Source organism: Manis javanica, chromosome 1 (genome assembly GCF_040802235.1).
Source record: "Manis javanica isolate MJ-LG chromosome 1, MJ_LKY, whole genome shotgun sequence".
In the NCBI taxonomy this organism is placed as follows: Eukaryota; Metazoa; Chordata; class Mammalia; order Pholidota; family Manidae; genus Manis; species Manis javanica.
Window position 1 is genome coordinate 45766888 of NC_133156.1, and position 22033 is coordinate 45788920.

Sequence of the window (22033 nt, forward strand, 5' to 3'; positions counted from 1 at the left end):
TGAAAGCACCATGAAATGTAGGTTTGTACTCCCAGAGTAGATCTCTGGAGCTAGATATTCAGCAGTCCCAAGTCTTCCACTCACTCCGTGCTACATTTCTCTTCCTCCTGCCAGTGATCTTGGGTGGGGGAAGGGTTTGGGTCCCGCTGGGCCACAGCTTTGGTATGTTACCCCGTTCACTGAGGTCTGCTCTTTTCTCCAGGTGTGTGCAATCTGATGCGGTCCTCTTTCCTGTTGCTCTCTCAGGATTAGTTGTGCCCACTGTATTTTCTAATTGTATCCAGTTTTAGGAGGAAGCCTCTGTCTCTCCTCTCACACAGCTATCTTTAATCCCAATCCCAGTAAATTCTTAATGAATAGAAATAAAATGTTGGGAAAAATCCTGAATAGGTTTTAAAGCTGAACCTTAACTTTTTAAAAGTGATTGTTATAACAAAAGAAAATCCTAAGACCTAAGTTATTCTGAAGCAGTGGTACTAATATGTGCCACTGTCTACTCATTGTTAAATCATATAGTGGTTGAGATGCAGGACCCTGATTATTGGAACAACATTCACTACTGTTTATATTGCAAAGAGCAGTCACCTATTAAATAAATTTCTTTTCAAGTATCATCATATAGCATTCAATGTACCAGAAAGCATATTAATTTTTCAGTTTTTGTGTTAAAAAATAATCACTAACCATTGTATAGACAACAATTCAGCACTGTTTTTCCTTGACAAATTTACAATGATATATCTCTACAAAGATTATTAAATGTTTAAAATTTGAAAGTGGTGTATCAAATTTAATGACTATTCCAAAAACCTTTTTTTTCAAATTCTTGGCAACTTAGTCCACTTAATGTTTTTACTACAATTCAGCAAGGATATGTCTGTTGTATGGTACTTTCTCACAAGGTTACTGCACCCTTCAAAACAGTATGCAGATTTGAGCCTAATAATAATTTGCTTCAAGACTAGGAGTAGTCTTGCTCTCTGTAGTTTTGCTTTGTTTGCATATAAACAGACACGTGTCCTAAGAGCTTGATATTGTATTTGTGAAAAAAGAAAACTTTGTCTTTTTGCGTATTTTGAGTTGAAATACTGCTTATCAGGATATAACATGTTCTTTATTTTAAAAAAAACACAGAAAAACAGTAATAACAATAAACAGTGTCTAGGAAAAAGGAAGTATATATTTCCTTATTGTGAGCCTTCACATTTTCCCACTTAGTCCAGAAAAGTTGTCAAAAGTTTATCACAACATTTAAAGAAATTGCTTAAACCTAGAATCATGGCCTCTTCCTTTTTTTATCCAAAGAAATACCAGCATCCTCTTAAAATAAAAAGACAGAATAATGAAACCCATTGCTTCAAGAAAGGGCATAGTTTGATTATTCTGAACAGGTGGCAGGGAGACTCACTAATATTCACTCCACCTTGTACATGGTTCAAAGTAATTATTCCCAGTGTGTGGTCCTGCAGTATTAACATCACCGGGGAGCTTGTTAAAATGAAAATTCCTTAGGTTCTACCACAGATTTACTGAGTCAGAAATGCTAGGGGTGGGGTCCAGCAGACTGTGGTTCACCAAGCCCTCCCCATGATTTTCACAGTGGCTCAGGTGTGAGAACCACAGCTTTAAAGCTAGGATACAAAGAGTAAAATGAAACTGCTGTAAATTCTGATTCAGAATCATAAACTTCAATGTCATAAACTAGGCTGGGAATCTTGCTTTGGACTTATAGGGAAGATCCTTCCCTCATTTTCCCTATTTGTAACATGGGGGTAAATTATATGTATATATATATGTGAAAAGTTATTTCAGGTATAAAAATAATATATATAAAAGACAAGGTAACTGTCAATAGCAACTTATTATTAATGGTTGTATTAAACAACAAAATTAATAGATCCTGCAATTAAGAAGAATTAATAATCTCTTTCGGAGGTTTAAATGAAGATCTCTAGTTCTAATTCTCCTTCACATGCACATGGTCAAATATTAGTCCTGGTGTCAGGGTCCGGGGGTTACCTTTGAGGTTTTGGGGCAACACAAAGAACAAAGAAGGCAGTGGAAGTCGTCATGGAGGGTGCTTAAAGAGGCCACTTTATTCTGCACACAGCTGTACTTCTTATAGTGCTATACTGTTAATTCATGGTTACATAAGTGTTTTAAGATGCACATGTGTGAGGACTTCACGGCCAGGCATCTGGCCTTCAAGGCCCTATCTAACTCCTTTCCCATGGGTACAACAGGTTTCTCAAGGCCAGACATATATCTGGGTTGAAGCAGCAGGCAGCTGTCCTCATAGAACAGTAGGGAAAGTGGGGGGACCTTCCCTACACATGGAAATTATATTTAATACACAAAAGTAGAAGATGTCAGGTTACCATTTTAGGCAAATCAAAAGGCCTGCAAGTGATTGATTTTTTAATAGATGAATCCCCATTAACCCTACCTTTGAAGAGTTGGCACAAACTCTTCATGAATTTTTAAAAATATATTTGAAGCAATTAAAATATAAAGACAATTCACGAAGTGACCTTAGGTCAAAAGTGTTAAGTGTATGTATTCAGAGAAAACCAAAACTAAAATCAAACGACAAGCAACTAAATTACTAAAGGGGAGAAAGCAGTTGAAGCATCTACAAAACTGACTCCTAAAGTTTTATTTATTCATTTGTTAAGAATAATATGTTTTATAGATATCATACCTTCAAGAATGTATTTTTAAATAGTTTTCCAAGCCGTAGTGGCTCCTGTTTTTTAAAACTGATGGGTAGTCTCTTAGATATTTATTATTTTGACTTTGCTGAAACACATCCTTTTTCCTTTTGTATTTAAGTCACATTGTGGGCTGTTAAAATCTCCCTCTGACTCCTTGGGCAGAGGATGCTAACAAGGAGCTGGAGTTTTCCAGAGCAGCTGTCATGATCCGTTGACTCAATGATTTGCTCCTGGCACTTGCATGCTAACATTAGAGCCAGCTTGGCTCCTGATGCCCCTGGCTGGCCCGCTGAGGGTGCAGGTGGATTGTAAGCCCCCAGATGAGCCAGTGAGGTCACTTTTATTAGTGGCTTTGGCTTACAAAACAGGGCTCTAGGAGAGCATGATTCAGTCTAGGGGAACCCCTGACAGCTCAGAGGAGTCATACTGTTAGGGACAGCCACATGTTGTTATAATAAAGAAAGAAAGATAACTAATTTGTTCTGTTTTCCCTTTCACAGATTCATATGCCCTATTATGTGAAAATTTAAGAACAATGGTTCCATCCTGCATCTTCATTTCACCCCTCTCGTAGTAACAACATTTAAAGTAAATCAGTACTCCTTCTCTTCTTACTGAACCAATATTAATTCCTTTGGAAATGTCAAATTTAGTTTGCTGAAAAAATGTCCACTGAGCAGACACAACTCCAAAACGTTTAATAGACTAGCAATATAAACATTCACACAATGAACTTACGGAGTACCTCTCTGTGAGTCCAACCCCATGTGAAGTATTTTTCCTGCATATTATTTTGTTCCACACAACCTTTTCAGGTGTAAAACAAAACAAGGCCTTCCATAGCTTGGATAAAGTGAAGGTTCCTGTGGCCAGGACTCTCACCTGGCCCTGGTTGGCTGGCTCACTACACACATGTGGGTAATACATTGTTATTGACTCTATATAAAGAACTCTACCCAATGCTCTGGGCTGCTGCATGGCTGCTTAGCTGCAGAAGAGTAGGGACTGGTGCGGCAGCAGCACCGAGGACAGAAACTGAGACAGCTGTGAGGGTAGAGAAGCCCAGAAGCCGAGACCAGCGTGCTACATGCAGACTCTCTCTGAATGGATAGGATTCTAGTGATTGACCTGCCACGGTGGGAATAAAGTTGGGCTTAAACCCTTTCACCCAAGAATGTTCCACTGTCATTTTTTTGGTTTCATTGAATCTGTAGTGAACTTGCTTGAGGCTGAAACCCATCGACAAGACTTATAGTTTTATATTGACAGACTTCTTTTAAACTTGAATCTTCAACTTGTGTGTTCATTTTAGTTAATGGGGTAATGACACATTCCACCATTTAAATTCTATCTGGAATTTTAGGTGCCTGAGGTTCTTGGATCACATTTGAAACCATTGGAAAAGCACACCAGTATTTTATTCTACTTTTCCTCACCATTCCTTTGATTGTCACATGAGTAATAGTAATCCTTCTACCTCAGTAAAAATTAGAAATTAATACATTGTACTTTAGTAAAGCAATCCATTACAAAAGGAGTTGTAGCTTATCAAAAATAAATTTTAAAAATCCACGTATTTTTGTGGAGGGAAATTTGATCAAATAACCTTCACAAAACAACTCAGTTTTATAAAGTTAGATAAAAATTGTGTTTAAAAAACTGTAGTGCATGCATCTGCATTTTTGGCTTGACATAAACAGATAATTGAGCTGCCACGTTTGGCCAATATCATTGAAGAAACTGATCACTGATTAGTTAGTGACATTTTTATTCATAGAAAACTCCTTGATGAGTTCGAGAAAGTTTTTCTTCCAAATGATTTTGAATAATGTATAAGTATATGTGGATATGGTTTCTAAGCTCTATAATTTTCACTGATGGTACACCCATTGAACTACATTTCAGCCTTCCTTATCTCATACTCTGGATGGCCTTAAGCATGGGATAGGCTGATAACATTTTATTTTTTCTAACTTGCACAGTGCTTCCAGATGATATTATTTGAAGCAAAATATTTACTAAGTCACTTGATCAAAAATTTTCAACCAAAACTACACTATGGCAGACATGCCCTTGTCCTATTTCTACTTAACCCACCTCTTTTTCACTAGTTTTACAGTTCAACCATGCTCTCCATTTTCCTGTCTAAAATAAATGCCTGATATTCATCATGTGTTGCTCATAAGCAAATAATAGGCTAGAAACTATTTCTACTTCAATTTCATCAAATAATTGAGAAATATAATTACTAAGAGAAAGTTGCATCCATACCTATTTATACCAGTGCCTATTATTTTAACTACAAAGATTAAGTACATAATAACTAACTGATAAATATACTTTGAAAATATTTTTTTTCCTATGAAAAGTAAGTTACATACTTTGGACATAACTGATAAATTCCTATCTCTAAAAATAATGCTGTCAAATCAGTTATGACAAGATAGCTGTAAAATATTGGAAGAAATTTGCAGAAACCTAGAAAGATTCTGCATTTATACTTCTAGTCAAACATCTTTAAGTTTCACTTGTGACATTTTAAAGAAATTGAGAATGTACTTCCTTTCTAAGGTCACACATCTTGGGTAGGGTTGATGCAGGGCATGTGTCATATTTACAGGAAGACAATGCACAATAGTGGATTAATGGTGACAGTTCTTTGAGAAAGAAATTATGGATCATGCAGACATTATCTATGTAGTGACAGAAACAGACAAATCTAAATATGCACAGGATATTCTACCAAACCCAGAATTTTTTAAGAAACAAATGTATGAACATTTTCAAACATTTATGGTATGTATGGTCATTTTTTTATTGGAGTAAAATTGACATTCAGAAAAATGCACATATAAGCTTGATGAATTTTCAAAAACTGTTGTGTCTGTCTAATCAGAAGGAAGGCATTAATAGCACCCCAGCAGACTCCTTCATGCAATCTTTTAGCCAAGGGCCCTCACTCTGAAAGGATAACTGCTTCCTTTAATAGCAGAAATTAGCATTGCCTCTTTTTGTAATACATATAAAATGTATATACTATTTTGTATTTAGCTTCTTTCTTGTAATATGTTTATGAAAATGTTTGCTTCATCTAAGTAGATCATCCAGTTTTATTGCAGCAAACTATTCTTTATCCTCTCAGAGCAGATACTAGGAAAATATATTGACAAAAAAAGTCTTCTCTGTAATCTTTCTTGTACATTCTAGTTTTGCATTTTATCACTCATTTCCCTCTACCTCGACTACTTTTGCCTTTTTTTAAAACCAATGTGTATTGTCAAAATTTTCTATGAAATTATCTACATGACCTTAAAATGAACAGGAACTGAGCATGTACCAAAGTTTTATTTAACTTCTTAGGAAACCAACAAGATGGTGAAGCTAACTTAAAGAACATTTGAGGATCCAAATAAATATAGGGATTGAAGGGAAAATGTTGGAAAATATTTTTGCTAAGTGAGATACAAAAATGGTTACTGTTTTACAGGATAAAAATCTCCAAGTTATCATGCAACTTCAGAATGTGGTCCCTAAGTAATAGTTAAGAGTAAGTTCAACAACATTGTATCCTCCCAGAAAGTATATAATAAATAATTGTTAGGTGGTTGGATGTATTGGCCACCTTCCCCAGGTAACATTGATGGGACATTCAGGTGTCATTTTGCCGTATTTCCTATCCATCCATCAAGGTCAATGTACATCCCACCGCCACTCTGAAGTCTTTGTGATCACATTGCTGTAAGTCACTTCTCAGGGCAAGAAGCCATAGTGATACATGAGATATGCTCAGTATGAACTTGGTAAATGAATAATTGTATTCTTCTACTCTAGGGGCATATCACTTCTTGAGCAGAAATGGCTAATTAAGAACATAATTAAATTTTAAATTATAGCTGGAGAAATTGTACTGTAGAAGAGAGAGAAATTTGAATACATCATGATGCAGTTAGCAAGGTCTGTGTTCTTAATATGCTGTGGAAAATAATTGATTTATAAAGCACTCTGATTTTTCAATTTTCTTTTTTCTGTTTCATCTTTTTGCACTTTCTTTTGATTCTACACTGTTGAAACTCCCCTTTGTAATTCTCCCTTCATTGTAGTCTTGTTCAGAAAAACTACAAGAATATCTATCTCAAGTTCCATTTTAGCCATTTTTCTTCCCTATCAGAGTTTGGAAAGGCTGTCTTTAGTCATATTAAATCATGGGCTGTATGGTTAACAGTTAACTCTCTGACTCTGTGACCTTCCATGCCAGTTTTTTTACTGACCATTGTCAAGTGCTCACTACTCATCTCCCTGGACTCATTGGACTTTGTTATCCTTTCCCCATTAGTGTTTACAAAAATACTTCTTTTCTGCAAAACTTTGTTAAACACTAATCTTTTCTCTTTACTTCTCTAGAAAAATCCCAATAAATCATATCAGTTGTGAGAAATGTATATGATGCTTCCGTAAGTACAGTTTAATCAGTCTTTGTTTTATTTTCTCAATTCCTCCTAAATAACTAAAAAGTTATGTCTTGCTGAGATCGTTTTGAATTGAATTATGTATACTAATGTTCATAACTCCTTTTCTTATTTTTCACACCTCCAACTGGAGTTGGTAATGTAAAATAAGAGAATGATGTGGCATGAAACTTACCTCTTTCTCTGGGAACTTTCAACTGAAGCATAATAGTAACTGACAAATATCCCAAATTCCCTTTTTATGGAATCCATGAAAAGAGTTTGGTGAGAGCCCAAATTAGTAGTTTTTAGCTGCATGTGACTGTTTGAATTGAAACTTTAAATTGAAAATTTAAATAAATAAAATACAAACCTTTGCTCTCAATCACACCAGCCATATTTCAAGACTACCATACTGAGCAGTGCAAATATAAATATTTCCATCATCAAAGAAAGTTCTATTGGACAGTGTTGACCAAAGCGTGTTTGATGCAAAGATACACACTAGGGACCTCAGTTACATTTTCAGGTGAAGTGTAGTCTTACTTTTTACAGAATTTTACTTACCATTAGGGATTGTTACGATCAGGTGGGCTTATAAATGAAATGGGAGGCACAGAGTCCAGTGAAATCTTTAAGTCTGCAGACGAAACTAAGTTCTGGGAGGGTAAATGCAAAAACTCTGCCTGAAGGCTTTGAGGGGCAGACATGCATCAGAGGAGCTTCTCTCTAAGCAAGTATAATGTGAGAAAATTAGGTGGAAATGATTCCATCCTTACAGGATAATGAATTCTGTTTTCCTGGTTAACAGTTGATAGAACAATGTTTGTTTCATTATGTAGTATTCTCTAAAACAAGATTTTGTGGCTCAAAATAGTAAAAATCAATTTGGGCAAATAAATATTTCCTATATTTGTAGAATATTTAACACTATGTATGTCTCTGTAACAGAAAAACTTTACAGCGGTGATATTTTAACTTGTCATAATAAGTTAGTCATACTTTTCCAAGTAGAAATGGAGGATAAACCAGTTATTGTAGAGGGATCAACATAAGCAAGAACACAGAAGTATAAAAGACTGAGTGACTTGTTTGAGAGATAAACAATTCTTTGTGGTTGAAGCAAAAGTTCATAATATAATTATTTAATTTTAAAAGTGATTATCAAGCCTTATGGCAAAAGTCTTGGATAATATGCTTATCTAAGATGAAAAAGAATAGCCATTAAAAGGAATTACTTAAACAGCAGAATAAATAAAGAGTCTTTTAGAAAGATGACTCTAGCCCTCTAGGATTCCAGTAGTACTGTAAATCATTGGTTCTCAACAGGGGTGATTTTGCCAGGGACGTTTGACAATGACAAGACAATATTGGTTGTCGTAACAGGTGGTAGCTACTGTCATCTAGTGGGTATGGAGTAGGGGTAGTTCTAAATGTATTGTAATGTACCCAGTTGCCTCCATCATAGAGAAATATCTGACCCCAAATATTGATGGTGTCCAGGTTGAGAAACCCAGATGTAGATGATGAATTGGAGAGATACTTGAAACAATGAAATCATTTATTATGCTGATGTAATAGTGCATTTCAGAAATGATAAGAGGAATGGAAGTTACAATAATATGTTTATTATTCTTTACTTTGAAAAGGCAGAGTATTAACAGGATGATACAGAGTTCATTGAATGTACTTAATAAAACTAATAGAACTCCTTGCCCTTTTATATGTTTAGTTTAACTTATGGAATGATCTACTTACAAATGTAATGTAAACTGAAAACAAATTCAAGAAAGATATATGCTGCATTGCAGGTGAAATTAATGGAAAAAGACCTACTGACACATCTGTATTTTTTTTTAATTATAAAGGGAAGGGGAAAAAAACTCATAACTTTCTAAGAGAATATAGAGTTACCCAAAAGTGAAAAAGAGTTCAGCAGTAGAATTCTCTATAACAATAAATTCCATTAGAATTTGAGGTGGAAATGGTATACCAAAATATTATGCTGAAACAAATATCTCTCATGGGCAAAGACACTAGAAACACTCTCAAATTTGCTAAGACTCAAAATACATATGAACAACATTCTTAATCAAAAGATTACTTAAAGGTGATGAATATAATAATGATAAAACTTTATAAGAACTTAATATACAAAGGATTTGTGGCTGTTTTTTGTTAGGAACTAAATTAGATTTTTTAATTTATCCATGTAAAATGGAAACTCAGTATAAAACTTGATCCTGCTCTTCTTACTTCATCTATATGTCTCTGATTCCCTTATAATCCAGGGATCAACATTCTGCACTTAATATAAGATTTCTTTTTTGGTTTGATCAATTAAAATGATAATGCTTCCCATTCTGCTGGAACACTTGCTAAAATGGCTAAAAAATTGACTAGTTGAGTCTTTGTTACAATTGCCTTGCAAAGTTTTATTGTATGTTGTTTTTATATTCTTGTCCCCAAGTGTGAGGAGTCCCATAAAGATAAATGGGAACAACTGTAATTGTGCTTAGGGAATGTGCCTATGTTTTTTTATCCATTAAATAGTGTGAGTCCTTGGATTTTATTTAATAATGAAAGATGAATAAAACAAATTATCACTTTTCAAGGTTTTTTTATTTAATAACTCCTTTTCCTTGTCTGCAATCAGAAAATTTTTTTCTTGTGAAAAACTCAAGTGATTTCATGAAAATACTGGTAATGAATGAAAATGTTTATATATGATCTGGAAGAGACATTGGAACATTTAATAGGAGAGAAGAGACATATGAATATTAATATATATATATATATATATATATATAAATGCCACTGGTATTATATATATTTAAAACCTGAATGATTTCTTATTGACTTGGAATACTTTCTGGTATTTTGGCAAAAATTTTTAACATAAATGTCCTAGAATTTTTCATTACTTTATATGAATAATGAATAAAGTCATTTTGAAATAGTATGTAAGAATTCTGTATGTTAACTTGGAAAGCAAATAAAAGCTACATCTCTATGCATTAAGTCAAGAAGATAGAAACCACTCTAGGTTTTTCAAGCAGAGTTCATTTTATAAAAATACAGTTTGGAAGATGGCGGTGTGAATAGAGCAGCGGAAATCTCCTCCCAGAACCACATATATTTTTGAAAATACAACAAAGAAAACTCTTCCTAAAAGAGAGACCAGAAGACACAGGACAACAGCCAGACCACATCCACACCTGCGAGAACCCAGCACCTCATGAAGGGGGTAAGATACAAGCACCAGCCTGGCGGGACCTGAGCACCCCACACCTCAGCTCCCGGCAGGAGGAGAGGAGGTGGAGCAGGGAGAGAGAGGGAGCCCAGGACTGCTAAATACCCAGCCCCAGCCATCCGCACCAGAGCGCAGACACAGTGCATGCGTGAGGTGCTGGAAACTAGGGAAACAGGATAGTAAGACCTGTAAGCGGGTCCCTGCAGATGTTGCACCTGGGACAAAGAAAAGCGAGTGCTTTTTGGAAGTCTTAAAGGGACAGGGACCTCACTGCCCAATGAAAGCATCCTGGGATACTTAATCCAGCAGCAGGGAATCTGGGGATCTCTGGGCACTCTAACCCCCTGGGCAGCAGGGAGCATGGAGGCCCCTCACGGAGATAAAAAGCCTCCCAGCTGTTCCCCCTCCAACACAGCACCACCATATCGGAGCAGCAGCCTGAGGCAGGCCACGCCCACAGCAACAGTGGAGATAAACTCCATAGCAGCTGGGCAAGAATCAGATGCCCTTTCTGCATGCAGCCCAGCACAAGCCACTAGAGGTCGCTGTTCTCCCAGGAGAGGAAGGCCAGAAACCAACAAGAAGGGAAGTTCTTCCAGCCATCACTCGTCCCAGCTCTGCAAACTATCTCTATCACCATGAAAAGGCAAAATTACAGGCAAACCAAGATCACAGAGGCAACACCAGAGAAGGAGACAGACCTAACCAGTCTTCCTGAAAAAGAATTCAAAATAAAAATCATAAACATGCTGACGGAGATGCAGAGAAATATGCAAGAGCTAAGGGATGAAGTCTGGAGGGAGATTACAGATGCCAGGAAGGAGATTACAGAAGTGAAACAAACTCTGGAAGGATTTATAAGCAGAATGGATAAGATGCAAGAGGCCATTGATGGAATAGAAACCAGAGAACAGGAACGCATAGAAGCTGACACAGAGAGAGATAAAAGGATCTCCAGGAATGAAACAATATTAAGAGAACTGTGTGACCAATCCAAAAGGAACAATATCCATATTATTGGGGTACCAGAAGAAGAAGAGAGAGAAAAAGGGATAGAAAGTGTCTTTGAGGAAATAATTGCTGAAAACTCCCCCAACCTGGGGGAGGAAATAATCAAACAGACCACAGAAATACACAGAACTCCCAACAGAAAGGATCCAAAGATGACAACACCAAGACACATAATAATTAAAATGGCAAAGATCAAGGACAAAGAAAGAGTCTTAAAGGCAGCTAGGCAGAAAAAGGTCACCTATAAAGGAAAACCCATCAGGCTATCATCAGACTTCTCAACAGAAACCTTACAGGCCAGAAGAGAATGGCATGATATATTTAATGCAATGAAACAGAAGGGCCTTGAATAGAAGAGGGAAAGTGGGCATCCTTGCCTTGTTCCCAATAGTAAAGGAAAAGCTTTCAGCTCCTCACTGTTAAGTATAATGTTGGCTATTGGTTTGTCATATATGGCCTTTATTATGTTGAGGTACTTGCCCTCTATACCCATCTTGTTGAGATTTTTTATCATGAATCAGTGTTGAATTTTGTCATATGCTTTTTCAGCATCTATGCAGATGATCATGTTGTACTATCACTTCATCCCTGGAATAAATCCTACCTGTCATGATGGATGATCTTTTTGATGAATTTTTGAATTCGGTTTGCTAATATTTTGTTGAGTTTCTTTGCATTCTATGTTAATCAGAGATATTGATCTGTAATTTTATTTTTTCTGTGGTGTCTTTGCCTTGTTTTGGTATTAGAGTGATGCTGGCCTCATAGAATGAATTTGGGAGTATTCCTCCCTCTTATACTTTTTGAAAAACTTTAAGGAGAATGGGTATTAGGTCTTCACTAAATGTTTGATAAAATGCAGTGGTGAAGCCATCTGCTCTAGGACTTTTGCTCCTAGGTAGTTTTTGTTTATCAGTTCAATTTCCTTGCTGGTAATTGGTCTACTCAGATTTTCTGTTTCTTCCTGGGTCAGCCTTGGAAGGTTTTTCTAGAAAGTTGTCCATTTCTTCTAGGTTATCCAGTTTGTTAGCATATAATTTTTTATAGTATTCTCTCATAATTCTTTGTATTTCTGTGGTGTCTGCAGTGATTTTTTTCCTTGCCCATTTCTGATTCTGCTTATGTGTGTAGACTCTTTTTTTCTTGATAAATCTGGCTAGGGGTTTATCTATTTTGTTTATTTTCTCAAAGAATCCACTCCTGCTTTCATTGATTTTTTCTATTGTTTTATTCTTCTCTATTTTATTTATTTCTGCTCTAATTTTTATTATGTCCCCCCTTCTATTGACTTTGAGCCTCATTTGTTCTTTTTTTCTAGTTTCATTAATTGTGAGTTTAGACTGTTCATTTGGGATTGTTCTTCTTTCCTGAGGTAGACCTGATTGCAATATACTTCCCTCTTAGCACGGTCTTTGCTACATCCCACAGATTTTGTGGTGTTGAATTATTGTTGTTATTTGTCTCCAAATATTGGTTGATTGATCTCTGTTTTTATTTGGTCATTGATCCATTAATTATTTAGGAGCAGGTTATTAAGATTCCATGTGTTTGTGGGCTTTTCATTTTCTTTGTTTAGTTTATTTCTAGTTTCATACATTTGTGATCGTATAAGCTGGTTGGTAAAATTTCAATCTTTTTGAATTAACTGAGGCTCTTTTTGTGGCCTAGTATATGATCTATTCTTGAAAATGTACCATGTGCACTTGAGAACAATGTGTATTCTGTTGCTTTTGGATGGAATGTTCTGTAGGTGCCTGTTAGGTCCATCTGTTCTAATGTGTTGTTCAGTGCCTCTGTGTCCTTTCTTATTTTCTGTCTGGTTGATCTGTCCTTTGGAGTGAGTGGTGTATTGAAGTCTCCCAAAATGAATGCATTGCATTCAATTTCCCCGTTTAATTCTGGTAGTATTTGTTTCACATATGTAAGTGCTCCTGTGTTGGGTGCATAGATATTTATAATAGTTATATCGTCTTGTTGGACTCACCCTCTTATCATTATGTATTGTGCTTCTTTGTTTCTCATTACATTCTTTTTTTTGAAGTTTATTTTGTCTGATACAAGTGCTGCAACTTCTGCTTTTTTCTCCCTATTAGTTGTATGAAATATCTTTGTCCATTGCTTCACTTTCAGTCTGTGTATGTCCTTGGGTTTGAAGTGAATCTCCTGTAGGCAGAATATAAACAAGTCTTGTTTATTTTTTATCCATTCAGTGACTCCATGTCTTTTGATTGGTGCATTCAGACCATTTACATTAAGGGTGATTATTGATAGGTATGTATTTATGGCCATTGTGTCTTTAGATTCGTGGTTACCAAAGGTTCAATGGTACTTCCCTTACTATATAACAGTGTAATTTAACTCACTTAGTATGCTATTATAAACACAATGTTCTTCTTTTTTTTCCTCCTTTTTCTTCCTTCTCCATTCTTTATGTATTAGGTACCATATTCTGTACTCTTTGTCTATCCCTTGATTGACTTTGGGGGTAGTTGATATGATTTTTCATCTGATTAGTAATTAATTGTTCTACTTTCTTTTCTGTGGTTTTATTTCTCCTGATGACAGCTATTTAGCCTTAGTAATACTTCCATCTATAGAAGTCCCTCCAAAATGCACTCTAGAGGTGATTTGTGGGAGGTAAATTCTCTCAGCTTTTGCTTATCTGAAAATTGTTTAAATCATCCTTCAAATTTAAATGATAATCTTGCTTGGTAGAGTATTCTTCATTTGAGGCCCTTCTGCTTCATTGCATTAAATATATCATGCCACTCCTTTCTGGCCTGTTAGGTTTCTGTTGAGAAGTCTGATGATAGCCTGATGGGTTTTACTTTGTATGTGATCTTTTTTCTTTGTCTAGCTGCTTTTAAAAGTCTGTCCTCATCCTTGATCTTTACCATTTTAATTATTATATATCTTGGTGTTGTCCTCCTTGGGTCCCTTGTGTTGGGAGATCTGTGCACCTCCGTGGCCTGAGAAACTATCTCCTTCCCCAGATTGGGAAGTTTTCAGCAATTACTTCCTCAAACACAGTTTCTATCCCTTTTGCCTCTCCTCTTCTTCCTGTACCCTTTTAATGTGAAAATTGTTTTGTTTGGATTGTTCACACAGTTCTCTCAATATTCTTTCATTCTTAGAGATTCTTTTTTCTCTCTTTGCCTCAGCTTCTTCATGTTCCCCTTTTCTAATTTCTATTCCATTTACCATCTCTTTTACTACATCTAAACTGCTTTTAAATCTCTCCATTATATGTTTCATTTCAGATATGGAATTTCTTAGTGATTTAATCTCCATCCTAAATTCATCCCTGAGTTCTTGAATATTTTTCTGTACCTCCATGAGCATGTTTATGACTTTTATTTTGAACTCTCCTTCAGGAAGATTGGTGAGTTCAGTAACATTTGGCCCTTTTTCTAGTGTTTCTGAGATTTTTGTTTGAATCAGGTTCCTGTGACATTTCATATTTGTATATGCTGACCTCTAATGCCCACAAGCTCTAGTCTCTGGATCAGCTCCACCCCTGGAATGATGTTGTGGGTTGCAGGGTAGTGGCACTGGTGCCTGGGTGGAGGAAAGAGCTGTTTCCTGCTTCCCAGCTGCAGTGCCTCTCTCCACTCTCAGAACCAGTGGGCTGAGCACAAAGGTGTAAGCTTCCATGCTTTGTATCTGTAGCTACTGTAGGCTGGGCCTCCCTCTTGCTGGCCTGATGCCACGGCAGGTACTGCCAGTTTGCAAGCTAGTGCCGGCAGGCCAGGAGGAAGGTGCAGCAGGATGCGTATCACAGTGGGGGTCCTTGAAGCTGAGTAGCCAGCCAGGGAGATGGACTGCCTGAAGCTTCTGCTGAAAGTTCCCATCCTGCTGGGCAGAGCTCATGCACATAACCTTGTCCACCTATCCCTTCTCTTGTGCAGCAGGCTCCATGCAAACCCCGCCCCTTCAGAACCCCTGCTAGGAAGCCTCTCAGATCTCCTGCCTGTCCTTTGTCCCATAGCAGCTGGATGTGGATCTCTGTCCTCCACAAATGGCTGGAGTCTCAGTCTCTCAAGTATTCCTCCTGTCTTAGCTTTCCAACCCCACTAATCTCCAGGGCACCATGCAATTTAGGTTTGTGTTCCCAAAGCAGATCTTTAGGGCTGGGTGTTCAGCAGTCTTAGGCTTCCACTCCCTCCCTGTTCCATTTCTCTTCCTCCCACCAGTGAGTTGGCATGGAGCAAGGTCTTGGGTCCCGCCGGATCAAGGCCTTGGTACATTGCCCTGTTTTGTGAGGTCTGCTCTGTTCTTCAGGTGTATGCAGTCTGGTGCAGCCTTCTTTCCTGTTGCTCTTTTAGGATTAGTTGTATTAATTATATTTTCTTATTACATGTGGTTTTGGGTGGAGTTCTCTATCTTACCTCTCACTGCACCATTTTGAATCACTTTTCTACCCCTGATGGCTTTTCATATGCTTATGAGTCATTTGTTTACCTTCAATGGGAGGTTTTTAACACACAGTGATAGATGGTTTTTACAAAATTGATTGATGGCCAGGAAAGCGGAATGTGGGCGTTACTGCAGATCAGGGGGTGCCGCTGCCTGTATCCAGGACAGTGCTCAAAACTAAGCTGAGGTAGTGTTTCTGAAATGGGGCTGACTCAACTGCCACTGTTAGTACTTAAAAATGCTGGAGGCTACATCTCTCTCCTAATTGCCTTTCTACCACATGGAGTTGACAACAGAATGGCTTTGTCTCACTACTGCCTTCTAAATTCCTACCAGTGCCTCCTATTCATGGAACCAATCATGAAAACAGATGAGAAAATCTAGAAGTGTCATTTCCAGCATACAACCCTTTCCTCCCATAAAGAGAAAAGTTCAGAAGGCCAGGAAGCAAGCTGCATATCAGCTGACTCTATCTGGCCCAGTGCCCTTTACCTTAGCCCTCAAACATCAGGGAGCAAGGAGGTTCATAAGCACCATAGCCATAGAAATCTGCATATAAATGTTTATCAACATTTTTCAGGCAACTGGTTAATCTTTAGTTTTCATGTACATAAGCATTTACAAAGTGCTCTAGAGGCATAGAAAGTAAAGTATCTGCCTTTAAAGTTCTTGTAACTTCTTAGTGATGGAAGAAAAATACACATAGAACATCAGTGAGTAATACAGAAAATTGGGAGCCTAAATTATGATAATAGACTGTGAGTCTTAAGTGATTTGTCTAAGAGAAGGAGTGAAGAAATAACAGCTAAAGTAGTTGGGTATGCAGTGGGGTTGAACTTTATTTCAAAGGATAAATAATGTTTGAAGAGTTAAAGGGATGAAGGAAAAGCATTCTGGATAACAGGAGCAATGTGAGTGGAATAAAGAATACAGGACTAAGCCATGGCATCTTTCCAAAGTATTAAGATTCTGTCTTGCCTTGACTTGAAGCATGCTTTGGAAGAATCAGAATCAATAAAATAAAATTTTATAACAAGATTGCTGTCAGCTTGGAAATCTGGAAACCACACTGCAGTAGGAATAAGGAACTAAGATGTTTAGCTCAGAGAAGCAAAGCCTAGAAGGAATACCTGTGAAATGTTAAGTAGAAAAGTATAAACTTTGCTTTTGTTCTTCAAAAAGAAAGCGCTCCAATCTGTGCAGTAAAGTTAGAGGCACTCAGCTTTAAATTCAATGGAAATGTTTTTTTTAAACCATTGTTATCTAACAATGAAACTTATGTTCTCATGTAGTTATGGTATCTCCAATGCTGAGTTATTCTCACAGAATTTAAATGACCAAGTATACCAAAGAGAGGATTCCTACAGCTAGAACAAAGAAAATGATCATAAAGTCCCTTTAATCTAAAAACAAAAAAAGTGGGGGTAAGTAGTTTATACTTTAATAGCTGATAGAAATTTTTGTTACATGCCTTGTCTGTGTCATATACTATCCAGGGAACTGGTGAATAAAGTAATTCAATGTTCTCCAAAATAAATGAGAAGGAACTCTAGTCTTACAAGACGCTCCATGAAAATAAAATGAGTCTGAGGTAAAATAATGTTGAGCAATTCTGCATCCATTTACCTTCTTAATAATAATAATGATCCACAGAATATAAAACACTTTCATGGCACCATAATGACCTCCAATGAGTAAATTTGCCTAACCTCTGAATCATCCTGGTTTTTCCAAAGTTATCCCCCAAAATAATCTTTTTAAAGTCATATCAACATTCTGAAACTTGTGCTTCCACAGGACTTTTTGAATACATTTTAATTGTGATTACAACTTCTGGGTATAGGAGCCTGTGGTCTAGTGAGAGAAATAGGTACAACAGAATATAAAAAGCAATGCTTAAGTGGGTGGATGCATGTTCTATGGAAACATGTAGAAGGGCACCTAACATGGTCTTGAGGCAGGAGAGAGGCAGGAAAAATTCCTGGAGAAGGTAATACATAGCTAGGACCTATGAGACAATCAGAAATCACTGGGAAGGGTAGTGTAAGAATGTTTGAGACCTAGGAAGCTCCAAATGTCAAGAGTTATTAGTTATTGATTATGACACATTAATGAAAAAATAAGAAACATTTAATAGGGGCTTGATTTTTAAAGTATACTAACAGATTTGTTTTGCATCTCAGATTTTTTTGGTAGGGTTACTATAAAGGTTATTGAAACACAGAATTATATAATCAGGTGTGGTAAAGAATTGCTGAGACCCTGTAGTCAGAAGCTTTTTCTAGAATTGTCTAACACTGAGCTATCTAGCCCCTGTTTAAATATTTTCAGTGACTGGGAATGCTCTGTCTCATGATGCATTTTCCCCCCTTATATTAAGATGCAATCAATCTTTCTGTAACTTTCACCTGCCTTAGGTTTGCATTTTTAAGCTGCACAGAAAGAGCCCTGGGCTTTATTACTTAGGGAGTACCAGAGTCATTTTCTGTTGGTGATGGAATTTAAAATTAGATCTATTTAATGGAGTTTTCAGTTGCTCTACCTGTACATTTTAATAGCAGACAGTTCACCACTTTTAACATGTGAAATATATTTGCATGTCTTAAAGTTTCTTTAAGACTACAATATAAATATTGAGTTTTATATAACCTTTAATTTATCAAGGGAGTATTTTGGGGATTTGGTTTTGGCATCTTTTTGTAAAAATGTTAGATCTTAGGAACATTTTCATAATTCAGCAGGGTCTGCAATGTTAATGGACCTGAGCAGCAGGATCCTCGGACCACATACTATAATTACTCCTCAGAGTGCTTATAATTTCAGTTCCAGAGCCTAATGCTGGCTGTAATTCATTTGTTTTTTTTTTTTCTCTTATTGGAAGTAATTCACAGCAGCCTTCTGATTTTAGAAATCTATTGCTTTTGCTCAATTCTAAGTTGGTAGTCCAAATTTAAATTAAAGTAATAAAGTAGAAAGCACATGGTAGGGATTGAAAAAAGTAATGGTGGAGAAACATTTTCTATGAGCAAAAGATTCTTTAAAAGCACTTATATCACTTGGGGACAAATTGGAGCTTTGTTTCTTCTGTTTCAACACAGGCTGCCCACCTTCAGCATTCTAAAGTGCAAGGAAAATTTGTTCTTCTCTTGACTGAAATTAAAGAGTTACAAATTATCACTTCAAATTCCAATTTAAACAGGAGATACGTGAAATACTTGATACTATGTATATAAGTGTATATATGTGTGTTTGTAATTGACATTTCAAAATTAACCTGTGTAAAACTTTTCTTTAAGCTAGTTAAAATTACTTTGTTTTAACTTCAGAATTAGATATTTAGATATGCTATACTTCAATTGAGGCAAATTCCATGCTTTTATAAAATGAGGAGAAACTAAGGCCAATAAAAGCTAACTGATTACTAATAGAATTAGAGGTGGAATATCTCTGAAGATTTTTCACCCTGTATGGTTGGTGTACATTTTCACTTTGGAATAGAGCAATAGTGTTAAAATATTTTAACTGTTTCAATAGTGATGGTAGAATTATTTGAATAGGTATGGTCAAGATCAGGAAAAAAAGAGCAATCTAAACTTAGAAATGAGACCTAAATATCATATGATGTAATAATCATTATTTTTAATTTTCATGGTTTATTTTTCCCCACCAGGAAAATCATCTTTAGGGATCTCATCTTATGAAGAACTCTTATGGTAAGGACATGTAATCAATGAACACTTCATAAAAATGATCATAATATGTTTATTGCATGACATTAATCTGTGTTTTCAAGTTGCATGTCCAATGCTCAAATGGCTAAGAGTGTATTGCTCCTTTTCTACAGGCACACTTTTTCTATTATGTTTTATTTTTTTTATAGTACTTGTCACTACCTGATTTTTTTTTATATATATATACATTGTTGTCTGTCTTTTCTCCTAGAAGTTACATTCTAGGAGAGGTAGAATGCTTGCTTACTGACAAAATCTGACCTGTAGTAGATATTGTTGAATGGGTACATTAATGATCAATAAATTAATCACCTATCATGTGCCAGCCATCTAACATGAGCTAGATTGCTTCAAGAAATGGTCCTGTTTATCCTCATAGTAAACTTAAGTGGTAGTTATCAGGTCCATTTTATAGCTAAAAGAGACAGTCTCATGAAAGGAAAATTCTTTGTCCTAGATTATTTTAATATTAAGAAGGTACTAGATGTGTTAAGAGGGAATATATTGCAATATATGCCTACCTCAGGAAGGAAGAACAATCCCACATGAACAGTTTAAACTCACAATTAAAACTAGAAAAAAATAAAAGAAGTCACTAGAACTTAAAGTCTCAGAAATTTCACATATCAAAACTTTCTTTTATGGAGCAGTATCCTGAAATTTAAAATGTTAAAATGATGTGAAGAACAGAAAAATGAATAGGACATTTATGCAGAAGCTAGACACAATGTTTAAACACCAAATTTTCATTTCAGTATATCCCACTCATCCTGAACTATCTGAATATGATTTTGAATAACTGATTCCTTAGTACCAACTTTCTCATATGTATTGATACATCTCTAGCAAAAGGAATACAATTTTGGAAATGAAATATGACCTAATCTTATTTATTTAGATGCTTATCAACAGTTTTGAATCAGTATTTGTCTTGTAAATATAGAGTCAGAAACACTCATCTGCCACGTACAAAGTTAAAGAAAAATACAAATTTTAATTCTAAAAAGTCAATTTCTAAATTTTCATACCTTAGAGATCATATTTATCTTAACAATTAAGTCTCATTACTTTTAATGAAATTTTTATTTTGAGATAATTACATATTTGCATGCAGTTGTAAGAATTAATTAAACAGAGAAACTCCATGTGTCCTTTACCCAGTTTCCCCCAAAGTAACATCTTGTGAAATTATACTACAAAATCACAACCAGGTTATTGACCTTGGTGTGTTTAATCTACAGAACACTGCCATTACCACAAGAATCCCTTTTGTGGCCCTTTTGTAGCTGTGCCTACCTCTCTACCCCCCGACCACCAACTCTTAATATTAAAACGGTTCTCTGTTTTCCATTTCAAAACTATCATTTTGAATTATCATTTCAAGAATGCTTTGTAGATGGAATGATACAATATGTACTCTCACAGTATTAGCTTTTTTCACTCAACATAATTTTCAAAAGGTCCATACAAATTTTATATATCAACAGTTCATTCTTCTTTATTGCTGAATAGTACTGTATGGTATGGTTGTACCAGAGTTTAATCTTTTATCCATTAAAGGACATCTCAGTTGTTTTCAGCCTTTGGTTATTATGAACAAAGCTCTAGGATCATTTATGATCAGGTTTTTGTGTAAATATGTTCTCTGGAAAAATTCCATTATATATTTTAAGTCTAGAAAAAACAAAAAATGATTTTAAAAATTATCACTTGCATGGGGCCTTCATAGCACAAGAATTAACTAAATCAGGACAAGGAGATTTAGAGTAACTTAAAAAGAATTTAAATAACTGCTTTTTATTGATGTATATAAACATTCTTACTATTATTATTATTGCTATTGTTAAGGCTGTTGTACCTCTGAAGTTAATCTTGCTTTATTTTATCTAAGAAATGTGCAGTTTCCTCAACGTGTTCTCCTTCTTTGGATTTTTATATGCCAAGTATTAACCATTAGTTTATTTTGCCAGTCATGCACATTAGAGTGCCAGATTTATACCTATAGACCGACTTGTAAAGGAAGGGAGCTGTAGCATCTCCTTAGGGACTAAGGATGCCCTTCTGATTTGCTGTGGCATGGCACACCACAGGGTCAGGCTGTGTTTTACGTCATTTCTTAATAAGTTACCTTTCTCACGTGAAAGACATTTGTTGGTCTAGAAGCTCGCCTCTACTCATCTACCCTGAATGGTAAGAAAACAAACAACATTTTGCCAAATGACTATATAGGAAGGAGGCTGTTCTAAGTAATTGTAGAGTATAATTAAACATGTATATGTTCTAATGAAAGGCTAAGACTAAGAGACTAAGAGAAAGACTGGGTTTGCTGAGAATTTGTCTTATAGGAATTAACAAAATTGTACATGTCTTATTTATATCCTACTAAGATAAACTGGGAATAGACCCTAGTATACACTAACTGCAGCATGGAATGGGTAATAATTCTTTGACCTATTTGGATAT

At 35.9% G+C, this 22033-nt stretch overlaps 1 long non-coding RNA gene across 1 annotated transcript in view; it reads left to right on the forward strand.

Moving 5' to 3' along the window:
- Positions 1 to 7118: 7118 nt before the first annotated feature.
- The window catches only part of LOC140847967 (uncharacterized), a 28798-nt gene continuing 13883 nt past the window's right edge, over positions 7119 to 22033 (forward strand). Inside the window, exons 1-2 of the long non-coding RNA XR_012128338.1 lie at positions 7119 to 7165; positions 19510 to 19552. This is a non-coding gene — a long non-coding RNA (uncharacterized lncRNA). The remainder of the gene's footprint in view (positions 7166 to 19509; positions 19553 to 22033) is intronic.